The following is a 15,032-nucleotide window of genomic DNA, read 5'->3' on the forward strand; positions in this document are numbered from 1 at the left end:
AATTCTCAACAGCTTTGGAAAATGCCTTTAATGATTTCATCTCTACTCGCTCTCTAGGAGTCTTTGCTGCTGGCATAAATAAGCTACCATTAAGATGGCAAAATTGTGTTGATAGTTTAGGTGCATACTTTGATTAATTTTACTGCTTATTTGAAATATAATAAACTATACTTTTGATTCAAAATCAAACATTTCATATTTAATGACCTAAATACCTCCTTAAAGTGCACAAAGGCTGCATTGACAACAGAACTGGTAGGTATGGATCATGATGAACATATTAGCCTAACGAGGGCAGATCTCAAACCATGATATTTCTGTTATAGCCAGAGCTTGAGTCTTAAGATGTCCAAGTCTTTACATTCAGCCTCACTTATTAGGCAGGATTATTTGAACACACACACAGGCCTCTAAGAGAATATCAGGTGCTTTGAATAGCTCCATTAACTCATCTAGGGCATTAGAATAGTAGCACTCAAAGTGTGGCCTGTATACCTGTAGCATGAGTATCACTTGGGAGCTTGTTAGAAATTCTGATGAAAAAAAAAGAAAAAGAAATTCCGATGCCCAGACAACCCCTTCTGAATCATATCTCTGGGGCTGGGTACAGAAAGCTGTGTCTTAACAAGCTTTCCAAGAGATTCTTATACATTCTGAAATTTAAGAACCACTGATTAGTAATTTGTATTTACTTATGAAAAAGCTGAATTGAAAGGTTGGGAAAAGGAAATGAGATACTTCTTCCAATATTTTCAGATTTCCAGTGAATGTGTTGATCTATTATTCTTTCAGTACCAAACTGTCCAGGAAACCTACAAAAGGAAGAACTAAAATGGCTTTAGTAATAGCAGTGAATAAAAATGCCCGCTTGTAGGAGAGTGTGTGGCCTTCCTTTTGTAGCCATGGATGGTAAAATAATATCATGAAGTGTAGGTAAAAATACAATCCTATTTTTGAAATATTTTAGAGGAAATGCACACAATAAAGTAATTTTTAAATGAAGAAATCTTATTTTTCTTACAATTGATGTTTTAAAAATAATATTTGAAAAACATGAGGAAGAAACAAAACTGGTGAATTTCCCTCTAGAAAGATACTATTTCCCGATCATATTACCAGGCCTAAGTGAGCAAGTTTTACAGTAATTCTGACTATAATCTCAGTCTTGAGTCAGCTTAGAAAAATTCTGAGACCTTAATTCAAATAGAAGTAAGTAGACTGGCAAAAAAAGACAAAAGCAGTCTTCTAAATTGATCTTGAATTGGTCAGATGCTGTTAATAAATATTATGTACAGATTGTGTGCTGTGTGCTGAAGCTGACCATCATTATAACAATGGGGAAGTATGATAAGCTAGCCTTATAAAATGTCTACCAAAACCCATGTAGACAATAGAAGGCAATGAAGTTTTATTCTTTTCCTGTATGGTCCATCCACTTCCCTTGAACCTTTCTACCTCTTATTAAGGTGTGTCTTCTTAATCAAGAAGCTATTACTACTGATTGAGCATCAAGGGCACAGGATTTTCATTGTTTCTTTGTTTCATCCAGCCATAAAGATTCTCTGATTCATCCTCCCCCCTCCCTCCCAGTTATTACCAATAACGTGAATTTTACAAGCTGATAAACAGAAATCTGAGGTGCAAACTGTCAAATGGAGCTAAGCAAAAGGAGCTTATTTTACAGAAGGAATTTATTTTTCAGAGAATTGTCCCTGCTGTTCAAACTTTAAGCAAAAGATATAATCAGTTGGTACTTTTAACTGTTTTTCCAATTAATTTCACTATGGAAAAAATGTATTAGGACTGAATTATTCATTGCATCTTATCTCTTCATCTTGGTACTGCAGCCTGAGTACATCACCAGTTTTAGTCTCCCCTTCTGCCTCTCGTACCCCCCGACACGCCTACTTCAATTGCAGCTCATTGAAGAATAAAAGATAATGTTGGCTATTTAACTAGAACTGCAGAGATATTTGACATACTGCACATACAGTCCCTGTAGGAATTGTAGCTGACTACCCATCTTCCTACAGCTGAATCCCAGGGACATGAGTGGCCTGAGATGAGGGGAGGATTGTTTGAAAGGAGGGGATGCCAACTGATGGGTTGGCTGGGCACCATCCCATCCAGAAACACCTAAGGAAGTCAAAATCATGACAAGGGGGAGAAACTGACTAGATGCCTGGGATCCCTTTCCTTCTCATCATGCTCCCACTAGGTCCTATTATTTCCTCATGTTTGGAAATAAATTGTAGTATTATAGGATTTTTCAAAAAGAGGAAGGAAACAATCACTTTAGATAAGTGAAGGGTTTTTGGGTTTTGAAAGGGCTGTTCATTTTCCTTTGTTAACAATCCAGGTTCTGCTCCAGCAATATTGTATTGTTGCTATTGGTGAGCAGTGGCTTCTGTTGCTCAAGGATTCGTAAAGTCCATTTGTGGGCATCAACTCACAATGGGAGAGGACCCAACTCTGCATGACTTAGAGCAAGTTTTCCTAACACTTATGAGTTTGGGACCCCTTTACACCATCAGAAAGATCCCCAAATCACCATACAATTTTACCTATGTTTCTAGTTATCAGTTGATTGAAAAAATATTTGTACTGGGACAAAAAATGACTATAGATTAAAAAACAATTTCAAATATCTTGTACTTGATTAATCACAATACCTGTAGACATTTGAAAATTGCAGTCCATATATAGGAAGGTCCGTTTTCATTCAGTATGCAGCCAATGTTTGGTGAGCAGATGGATTGAAGTTCCCTTTTGCACAGCACTTAGAATTCCTTAGTGTCCAAAATGCACAGACTTGAAACTGATGACTTACACAATTAATGCTATAAAAAAAAAACAAAAAAAAATGAATGAATAAATAAATAATTGGGGGAATAAACCAAACCTGGGCTTATTAGTAAAATACAAGAAAGTACACCTCTTTGTTGAGGTTGGAATTATAATTAATTTGGTTGGTAAATTATTTTGTGATAATTCTTATTACTGCTATGAACATCTGTGATGAATTTAGGGGTACTTGTTGGTTTTGGACAACAAACTGTATTAGTAGAGCAATCAGATGAAATGCGCCTCTTTTAGAAGTAAATTTTAGCTATTCAAATGGTGTTTTTAAAGATTTTTTTTCTCTTTAGGGATTCAGGACTGCACACCATACAAGCATTCATGGCTTTAAGAAGTAATACTGCCAGGCTGGATAGGCATATCCTAAGTTTCCGGGGTGAGGCTGGAAAGTGACTTGATGCTTCCTATTGTACCACCTTAGTATTGATAGAATGGTAATCACCCATTCAAGTGAGGGAGACACCTTGTTTAAAAGAGAGATGTTAGCTCCTAGCAGAGCCATCCTGCAGCTAAGAGCAGGTTTAGGGTTACCACTTTTCTAACTCTCCAACCAACTCTGAATCCCCACCTAGTATCTCTTGGGGGTGATTATGGGGCTTCATATACCATTAAATGGAATTTTTGCCAATGGATAAAGCATGACCTAAATCTTATCCTGGCTCAGCTCATCTCATCTCCTTGAAGTCCTCAAAGGCACTGTGCCCACAATAGACAATGACAAGGGAAGGATGGCATTATTTCTTTTCAATGAGGCTATGCCTGAAATTTCAGTGCAAGCTTTCTAGGCAACTGGACAGGAATCCTTGGCTCAAAACCAAGGGGAGAGGGAAGAGTTCATTCTGTCCCAAAACTCAAACCCCACTTTTGAAATTTTATCACACTTATGGCAGCTGCATTAGGAAGATGAGGTTAGGGTTTAGAACATCCAAGTGCATGTGTGACAGAAAAGAAAGGAAGGGCGCCAGAGCCCAAGGCCAGATTCTGCTCTATGGAGGCAAGAAAAACAGAAAGGCACTCATATATTTGAACCTTTAATACACATGGTCAGATACTCACTGGAGTATTAGAATCTAAACCACTCAGATTAGCAGTGCCTGCTTTGGTGAAGGATCTAAAAAGGTGGAAAGAAGGCAAAGATCTTCTTCCTGCATAGTACCTATGAATCTCATTTTAGAAGACCATTGCCCAATTATGCATCCTACCTTGGAGGACATATAGTTTTGGAAATCTGTATACAATGAATTTTTTTAGCAGACGAAATTCTGTTCACGAACTTGTTGGCACAAGTAGCTGAACATATATGCATGGAAACACTCTGACTTCCTGATGACAAAGAATAATCAAGCTCATACTGGCACTAGATGAGTTAAGAGAGTTAAAATATGAAGTCTGACAAATTTGTTAATGGCATTTCCTTTAACCAAGAGGATCAACAAAATCCATAGAAAGTAAATCTTTGCTTCATCTCCTACTGCTGTTATTGACAGGATTATGGAGACATTTTTTACAGAAAACCAACGAATTGTTTCCTTTCATAAAAAGTGGATAAAAACCAGTCTCTAAGGAGATAAAAACATTCTAGAACAGTGCTGCTGAAAAGTCTGCACTGTCTGATATGGTAGCCAGCAGCCACATATGGATACTGAGCACTTTAAATATGGCAGTATGACTGAAAAATTGAATTTTTAATTTTACTACATTTTAAATAATTTAAATAGCCACATGTGTCTATTGACTACCATATTAAGCAGCACAGTTTTAGAATTATTCCATTTGTGAGTGCTATATTTATCAAATATATTTTATTTCACTTGTTTTTGGACATTTAATAAATAGAATATATTGTATGTATTCTTTGGTGAGTATACGCATTTTTTATTTTACAAGGTAATGTGAAATTGTTTTTAAAGTGGGTGTACTAATTAATACACTGATGAATCATGCAAGAAGTGTTTTGTTTTCCACACTCTGGCAATCATCTTTGTCAGGCTTTTAAATTTTTGTTTATTTGGTAGGCGTATAATGTCATATCATTGTATCTTTAATTAGCATCCCCAGATTATATATGGGATGAGGGATCTTTTCATTCATATATCTCTTCCTTTGAAATGCTTGCTAATTTTTCTTTTTTCATTGATGTGTAGGATATTTTTATATATTCTGGATATGAATCCTTTGTCAGTTATATGTACTGCAAATATCTTCTTCCTATTTCTGGCTCATCTTTTACTTTCTATGGTGTATTTATTGAACAGGAATTCCTAATTTTAATGTACCTAAATTTAGAATATACTTCCTTTGCTTGTATATTTGTTTGGTTTTTTTTCAATGTTTATTTATTTTTTAATGTTTTTTTAATTTTTTATTTCAGCATATTATGGGGGTACAAATTTTTAGGTTATGTACATTGCCTTTCCCCCACCCAAGTCAGAGCTTCAAGCATGTCCATTCCCCTAGACAGTGCGCACCACACCCTTTAGGTATGTATATACCCATCTCCTCCTCCCCCCTGCTATCTGCCCGATACCCAATGAATGTTATTACTAAACGTGCACTTAAGTGGTGATCAGTTAATATGAATTTGATGGTGAGCACATGTGGTGCTTGTTTTCCATTCTTGGGATACTTCACTTACCACAAAAAGAGTAACTATGTGAGATTATGGATATGTTATTAATAATTTCCTTGGCTGTAGTAACCATTTCAGTATGTATAAGTCTATCATAACATCATGTTATATACCTTAAACATATATAATTTTTAAAAAGAATGATACATAAAGTTTTTTGGCTGAGTGACTGTAAGGATACATTATATAGTGTAAATAAACATATATTGTATATATAGCATGTTTATATGGATTATATGTAAAGTAAACACATACATAGTGCCTAGTACAGGTTGGGAACATGGTATGTGTATATTTTTAATAAATAGTCCCTTTCTCTGCCTCTTGGGGCATAGAAATAAAGGACAACCTACCTCAGATTTTAATATTCTATAGTTCCTCTTAAGAACTAGAGATAACCTCACAGTTGAGTAGTGATTCTGGGTTATACTTGCCTGACAATGAAGTGGAGATAGAAGAAGGTATGTTAAAAAATGATGTCTGGACTGGGCGCGGTGGCTCACGCCTATAATCCTAGCACTCTGGGAGGCCTAGGCGGGTGGATCGCTCAAGGTCAGGAGTTCGAGACCAGCCTGAGCAAGAGCGAGACCTCGTCTCTACTAAAAATAGAAAGAAAATATCTGGCCAACTAAAAATATATATAGAAAAAATTAGCCGGGCATGGTGGCGCATGCCTGTAGTCCCAGCTACTCGGGAGGCTGAGGCAGGAGGATTGCTTAAGCCCACGAGTGTGAGGTTGCTGTGAGCTAGGCTGACGCCACGCACTCACTCTAGCCCGGGCAACAGAGCGAGACTATGTCTCAAAAAAAAAAAAAAAAGTGATGTCTGCAGCTTTGATTCTTAGGCAGTGGGTATACAGTAATAGGGATGCTCATATCTTGGAAAATAATCAGACTAAACAAGAGTGGTTATAACCATGCGGCTTCCAAGGGGACAATATTTTTCAGACCCTGTGCTATTTCAGTGTGAGCCTAAGAGTGAATGTTTACAGTAGAGAGCTTTGAGATTTCTGGGTTATCTGGGTATAAATAGGACATTTGAGCTCCTTGGAAGAAAGCTTAGATATTTACCAAAATGAACATTATTCTCTGCTGCTCTGCTGCTGCTGCTGCTGTTTACCAGTGAAATGCTTTCAAAATGCTGTTCTAATTACATCAGATCTTAAGATGGATGGCTTGATATGACCTTATTGACTATGTACCTTTCAGAGGTGACAGACCCTATCACAAACATGACATAGTGTCTCTTTATACATCTCAGTCTGCAAAGCCAGTACCAGGCACTGGTTTTCAGGTTAACATTGTCAACAACAAATTAATCTCTGTAGTTGCTACAAAAGCCATCCTTTATCATTTTTTTGGATTATAATGGATGTCTGACCAAAAGACTTTGCCAAGAACTGCATCCCTCTATGCCACTCTCACACCCTCTCTACCCAACATCACTTATATCCCTAAGGACTCACAAAATTATGCCCAAATTCTACTATTTATCCAGTTGGGTTAATTGCTAATATAAGGTCAACAACATTAAGTATTCTTGAATTGGTGTCCTTTTTAAGATCACAAAGAAAATCTAGGGCACTAACCAGCAGTAAACATTGATTAGGTTGAATTAAAACTTTTCCTCAAGGCAACACCAAACATGTAAGAGATACTTTAATGTGATTTAAAGATCCTTTTTCATTTGCATCATTAGTCAAGTACAGCAGCTATTTTTATATCAATATGACTATACTTTATATATATATATATAATTCAGAATATTATGGGGTATGAATGTTTAGATTACATATATTGCCTTTGCCCCACCCGAGTCAGAGCTACAAGCATGCACATATGACTCCACTTTTGAAAATTGTAAAACTAGTATGAGATAGACAAAGACAAAAATAAGAGGTGTGGTATCAGTTGTAATTTCTCCTTATTCTACACTGGGGAAAAGAATCCTTATTCAATAAATGGTGCTGGGAAAACTGGATAGCCACCTCTCACACAATCAACTCACGGTGGATAACAGACTTAAACCTAAGGCGTGAAACTATAAGAATTCTAGAAGAAAACGTTGGAAAAACTCTTACAGACATTGGCCTAGGCAAAGAATTTATGAAGAAGACCCCAAAGGCAATCACAGCAAGAACAAAAATAAATAAATGGGACCTGACCAAATTAAAAAGCTTCTGCACAGCCAAGGAAACAGTCACGACAGCAGACAGACACACTATAGAATGAGAGAAAATATTCATGTTACACATCCAATAAAGGCTTGATAACTAGAATCTATATAGAACTCAGGAAAATCAGCCTGAAAAAATCAAACAACCCTATCAAAAAGTAGGCAAAGGGCATGAATAGAAACTTTTCAAAAGAAGATAGAATAGTGGCCAAACATAGCAAAAAATGCTCAAGATTCTGGATTTTCATTCACTATCATAGAAAGTTTACTCTCAGATTTTAGAATGGTAATTAAAACACATTTTAAAAAATCTAGAATATATAATTAAACCAAATGGTTAGTCCTACTTGCTATTTTGTGCCTACGTAAGCATTTTAATTGTATTCAATTCTATAAAATAGAAACATTTAGTTGACTTTTTTGTCTTTCAACTTTCCAGAGCCATATTTACAGTGCAGTCTTAAATGTGAAAGTAGGCTAAAACACAGACTTATAAGTAGGATCAAACTTCATTGACTTGGAAGAAAATTTCATCACTAATAGGCGGTGTGTGCGCGCGTGTGTGCATTGCCTGTATGCCCATACATTGTAATCACTCTTCAGGCTTTGAAGTGATACGAACATTTTTATGGATCTGATGTACAGATTCATTTACGGTCACAAAGTGAAGGAAAATCACTTCAGATCAACATGTAATTGGCTTATTAGAATATCGATTGAAGAGAAGTATTACATCTCTAATTTTAGTAATGAAGACTGGATGATTTTGTATCTTCCATTCTTTCTGCACAGGCCTCAATTCCCCTGCCAGTAAACATCCATTGTTAAAATGCGAAAGACCTCAAGGGATGGGCAAGCTGAATTTTCACTCTAAATTGCCGGCTTGCTTGCAGTACTAGCTGCCAATATCAAGTGCTCATCACCATCTGATGACTCACCATTGACATCAGTGAGACAAACCATGGGGTGCAGGCCTAATACTGACTTATCCTCGGCTTTGGGAAGTGCAGTAAATACCAAAGGCTTAATGAAGGCTGGGAGAGGCTACCTGGGCATTAATTAGGCCAGTAGCTGAAGTGTGGAATCCAGTAACATAGATCAGAATTAATGCCAGAAGATCTATTGAAAACCAGTCTGGAAACAAAAAGAGAAAACATCCTGGGCTTACAATAGTAAATCTGACTCAATTAAAGGAGATTTTCAATGACGATCCCTCAGTGATGGGGTGAAAACTGAGAGCAAACCATCTCTGATATTCAGCATTCAGCATATTTCCCTCTAAGCACCCAATAAATCTCAGGATAAATGAAAGAATGAATGTGAATGTTCGAAGCCCAGTTCAGTGTCACATTCTCCACCTGCCTCTGTTTTTCTGCATGCCTACTTTTATCTTCTCTCACTCTGGCATTCTCTCTCTCTCTCTCTCTCTCTCATCTCAATCTCTATCTCCATCTCTATCTCTCCCTGTTCCTCCCTCCTTCCCTCTCCTGATATTCTCTCCTCTTCATCCATGTGACAGAAAACATGGCTCCTAAGTTAATACCATCTCCCTTCCAAGGACCAACCCAAATGGACCAAATTTCATTAGTACCAATTCCAAACAATGTATGCCCCACCTTCTCACAATAGTATTGGAGCCATCTTAAAATAAAAATACACAGACATGTGACCACAAGCTAGTTTAAAAATTTTACATCGTGGTCAGGAATCCTATTTAAAAAGTGAGGCTGTTAAGTATAACAGGAATAAAATAACGAAAGAAATGAAATAGTCACCATACTAACAAATAAATTTAGCTGGGAGCTTCTAGTAGGCAAGATAATTAGGGAAACATTATAGATTTTAAAACTGTCACCAACTAACAGAAGAAATTGGCATTTTTTTAAACCAGGTCTTATCATAATGCTTGGCATACAGGAAGTTTTCAATAAATATTTGTCCAGATGACTACAAGAAAGTAAACATTTTGGTGGAGATAATGTAACATTGTATGTATACAAAAACACACACAAATAAGATGTAAGTCTGCATAAGATTTTCACCCAACTAGCAATACAAATGGGGCTACTTCAATCACGTCTTTATACAAGATGCAGACATCTTTTTGAAAGGATTCTGATACCAGCTAAGAGATGGCATTTGTCTAGTTCAGAGAAGACATTCATCCTACTTAGGTCTCCTTTGGCTGCATATAACAGATATGGACTCAAGTGAATCCAAACTAGAATAAGCAAATAACCACCATTTGTAATATTAAGATATAATAACATGGACCTCAAGGGCCCTGGGAATGGATTAGAATGAGGACTTAGGACCCCATCTGCACTCTCCATTTTTTCATCTATGGGTCATTCTACAAGTCTTCTTTATTTCTCTGTCTTTCTTTGTCTCTAAGTTTCTGTGTCTCTGCTCTCCAATCCACATGGTAAAAAACAGGATTTTACCACCACACATAGATTCAAATTGCCTCCTTTTAAGTTAGCAGCCTTGATATAAATTGGAATCTCAATCCCAATTCTAAATTTTCAAGGAAGATCCTCTATTTTGTACAGTATAAGTCACAAGTTTAAGTCTAGACCAACCAACTGTGCATGGGAAGCCAAGGCCACAGCACAGAAAATTGTTGCCAGGGGGACCCCTCTTACCATTTGGGTAGGAAAGTGATGTGCCAAAGAAGGATTTTACTGCAGCCAAGATTACATTATTTGAATGCATTGCTGTCAGGGGATCTAAGACTTAACACAAGGCTGGAAATAAGAGATTCTAGAATTATTGCTGGATAACCTAGAGTGTCTCTTATAAATATAACCCTTCTCAAGCATGAATTTGGCCCAAACCACATATCACTTCAAAAGTAAGCTCTCCAAGAAGTATCTGACATGTATATATTTTATGTTTTTGATTTAAATAAGATTCATATGTTTTTGCTTTCATATGACCATATAGAAGAGTTCAATAAAAACATTATTTTTAAATTAAAGAAACTAATTTGTATTCTCACTTAGATAAAAAGCCATCCTACCTCTACATGAAAGTGGGCCTCAAATGGACCTGGACATAGGGTGCAAATTTTTCAGAAAAGAAATCAAAATCTGCTCAGAGGCCTGGATGAGAGAGCTCAGGGGTCATGCTCCACTTCCCAGATAAACACATTATAGAATATAGAAGAGATCATTTCGAGCTAGGGCATTTTAAAGGGAGGTGTTAGGATCAACTATCATGACCACCATAGTAGCATTCTGGCCCTGAGGAATCTCCCAGCCACAGTGTGGGAGAAAAAAACCATGCTAACATCAGATTCACAAATTATCTTTCCCTTGAAAGCCCTCAAGGGGTTAATCAGCTTATCGTCACCAAGAGAGGATAGTTGCCTACTATGGAGCCAGAATACAGGGTTTTCAGGACAAGGATGAGTCACCTATCTCTTGCATCAAACATTTAATACTGGTCCATTCTTAACATAGGTAATATAGAATTTTCAGGGAGGCCTAGACTTACCTCTGTATCCCCATCCCTCTTTCTTCACAGCCAGGACAAACTGTATAAACTGGCTAGAACAAAAGTGACATTTATGCATTGGGAGGAGAGAAGGCAATAATAATAACTTGCTACGTTATCCAATTCCCACCACACATATAAAATTTCCAAGAACATTTCACTCTCTGCTTGTAGTGAATTTCCAAATATCATAAGGCACAATAATACACATTTCTTCTTTTTCCCAAGCCAGTAGACTCAAGCTGAGACCTAGCAGACTTTTGGAGGAAGAAATGATTAATAGTATCAGAATGACATCCTTGAGGGACTGATCTGCTAACTGAGATGTAAATAATCTAACTTTACAGAACAAATAGCACCACTAGACTAGGACTTGAGCCACCTCTGAAGAAACGAAGGAACCAAAAGAACAGCTTTAGCATCATAGTCAGGAAACGTGCCAGTAAGACAATGGTTGGAGTGCACTTGGCAGGGTTTAGGGAAACACCAGCTGAATCCAATATGTTCATTTACACAATAAAAGCTAAGTCTGAGCAATTCGAAAGCCAGCTGAAGCAAACGTAGTTGGAAGGCAGTAATAAAAATACAATTACAAAATGGAGTAAATGTGGTTGGAAACCAGTAATAAAAATCAGTCGAGAAGCTTGAGGATTTCTTTGGGTTTGTGGAAGGAACAAATAAAAGAGACTGGAATATACAGGGCAGTGGTACTCTAAGTGTGGTCCCTGAGGCATCAGCATCAGTTTAGGGAACTTGTTAGAAATACCCATTTTCAGCCTTGCCCCAGTCTTACCGAATCAGAAAGTCTAGGGGTGGGGCTCAGAAAGTTGTGCTTTAACAGGTGTGCTAGGCACTACTGAGAACCACTGCCACAAGGGACTGGATAGTAAGAGGAATTTATTAAGCATAGGGGGAGAGGGATTATGTATATACCGTGTATAGATAGGAGAAGAAACAAAAACATTTAAATCAATGTATTATGAGCATATTCCCTAGAGCTGTGTTTTTCAAAATCCTGGTCATATTATTGGGTTATGATACACATCTGAGCCACTGATCAGCATTTAGAACACTTAAACAGATTAGAAAATACAATATCTGTTTTACTTATTTTCTCCTCAAAATCATTTGTCATTTGTCTTTGTGTGTATGGATTTATGTGTGTGTCTGTGTGTGATTAGGATGTAAAAATTATTTATTACCTTATATAAAGACTGAAAAGTTGTAAAAGCCACTTCTCTAAGGCAATGATTCTTAAACTTTAATGTACATAGAGGTACCTGGGTGTATAAAGATAAATTTCCAGGCCCCAAGCAGAGATTTGGTACACTGCACCTGAGGTGGGACCCAAGAATCTGCATTTTAGCAATGCTTCTAGGTGATTCGGATTCAGGTGGTCTGTAGACTCACATGTTTCTAGGGTAGAGACTGTAACTGATATGACTGACAAAAACTTAAGTTAGATTAAATTTTTGAGCTCAAATTACATGTTGGGCTAAAGGCCGTGGAGTTTACAAAGTTGAATTGGACATAAATCCTTCCCTCAAGGAACATTAAAAATGTAAATAAGCACTCTTTATCGTTGGGCCTGCCTGATTTGGAAAGTCTAAAAAAGAGATAAAGGGTAAAATATTCCTGGGGATTTTATTGGCCAATTACAATCTACTTAGACAAAACATATAGTGGGGCAATCATTTACTGCACACATGGTACCTTCTGAGTAGTGGAAAGAGGTACCCACTGTGGGCAAATCAATGAGGAAAAGACACACCTAACAGGTGGACTATCTAGACAAAGGTGCCCCTTCCTGATGTAGCTTCAGGCCAGTGCCATGGCTTTGTGTGGTGGACTGCAACAAGGGCCACAAATTATTGTCCCCTATTATCCATATACTCTTTGGTACTGCTCTTCCATACTGATTCTGCACTGTTCTTCAGACTTGATTTGGCCAGTAGAACTTCCACCGACACAATGTAAGTAGAGACTTGAAAATGGCTTATATTAATATATTAGGTCTTGCCCTCTTGCTGCTTTTAATAACCCTTGTTACCATGTAAACAAGCCCAGGTTAGCCAAATGGATGAAGAGAAACTATAAGGGGAGAAACCCCAGTCATCCCAGCCATCATGGCTGAAGCCATCCTAAACCAGTCAGCTCCAGCGCACCCACCAGCTGACTGTAGATGTGAAAGTAAGCCATCCAAGATCAGCTGAGCCCACAAAGCCCAGAAGAATCACCCAGCTGGACCCAAACCACATTGCCAATCTATAAAAACCGTGAGAAAAACTAATTGTCCTTGTTTTAAGCCACTACATTTTGAGGTGTTTGGGTATTTAGTGAAGGCTAATGAGACACAGCCAGCGAGCTGTTAGAGTTCAGCCTCTGCTCAAAGCCCCCTAAGCCCCAAAAGGACACAAGTTGCACCATTACAAAAGGCAGAGGTGCAAAGTATCTCAAACTAGTCCAAGTTATAGTGGCTGCAAGATAACCAACAATAAATCTCTGTGGAGTAGAGTGGTTGGATTTTGATTACCTGATCATATATGAAAGACTGAAATAATTTGAGAAGAGCCTGGTGAGTGTGGAAATTGGATGGTCTAATAAGATCAGACTCATTCAATACATAATGGATTGTACAGCATAACACAAATTCCATATTGACTGTTGTAATCAGGGTAGTCATTATACACACAAATGGCCTCTCAGGTCTAAGAATTGCTGTGGGCAATTTTTATTAAGAAAATCATGCATGTTAAGACACGGATACCCTACTATATTACCTCAATATTTCATTATCAATCTGGATCCCTGTGCAAAACCACTATGAAAATGTGGTCTTACGTAATAGAGCAGCAGGAAACAGCCAAACAAGCTCTCATCAATTTCCCCTCATTTTCCATTTCCTATCATGCCTTCAAATGTGAAGTGAAAACATTTAGATTCTCTCTTCCATTTTTCTTCAATTTGAAAAGATCTCTTTTTACCTTTTAAAATATGAAACCGTTTCCTTTCGCATTAACAAATATCGGCATTGATCACAGAAAAAGGAAGATCACATCCTTGCATAGTCCCCTGTGTACAGAAATAAAGCCTATGCAGGCTGGTTTATCATTCTAAAGTAGGAGCCAATAACTGTTGAATGAAAGATGAGCTGGTTGCATAGAAGGTGACAAGGCACACAGATGCCCGCAGCACGGGGACAGCACCTTATGCACTCATTGCGGAAGGGAGGAAACCTGGAGCAACATAACAAGCAATCAGCAATGCTGGTGTTCTCTAATGGGGCTTCCTGGATGGGCCATACATGGTATGCAAAACCACTAGAATAAATGCAATAATTCATGTGTATGAACGTACATGTTTTTATCTGTGGGGCTGGTTCAGTAGTTTTCATAAGATTTCTAAAGGGATCTTTGTCCTTACCACCTGCCCCAAAAAGCTAAGAATCACTACACTAGTGGAATTTTAATTTGAGAGTATCTCAATTCATTTGAGGATGACTTGATTTTCTTTTTAAACCAGATCCTTACTGTTGTTTACACACAAATACTTTGTACTCCATATGTAATATGAATCTTTTCTTTCTCCTGACTTTATAATGAAATTAAATGCGAGTTCCCAAGGGGATGAAAACAAATCTGTTACTTTGAAATCTCCTGGCAAGAAAAGAGTCAAGCTAGGAGGGCAATTTTTTCCCCAATCTCCTCTCCAATTTCCTTACAGCCTCCTTTTTGACTAATTCTGTGGTCCTCTCTCCTCTTAGAACATTTTTTTGTAAGACACACCTGCCTGAAGTTCTTTACCTTTTGCCATGGTCCAAAGGAATTTCTCTGGGTCATGAGCATATTTTGGGATCCCCTGGTTCACTTTA

Source organism: Lemur catta, chromosome X, assembly GCF_020740605.2.
Source record: "Lemur catta isolate mLemCat1 chromosome X, mLemCat1.pri, whole genome shotgun sequence".
Lineage (NCBI taxonomy): Eukaryota > Metazoa > Chordata > Mammalia > Primates > Lemuridae > Lemur > Lemur catta.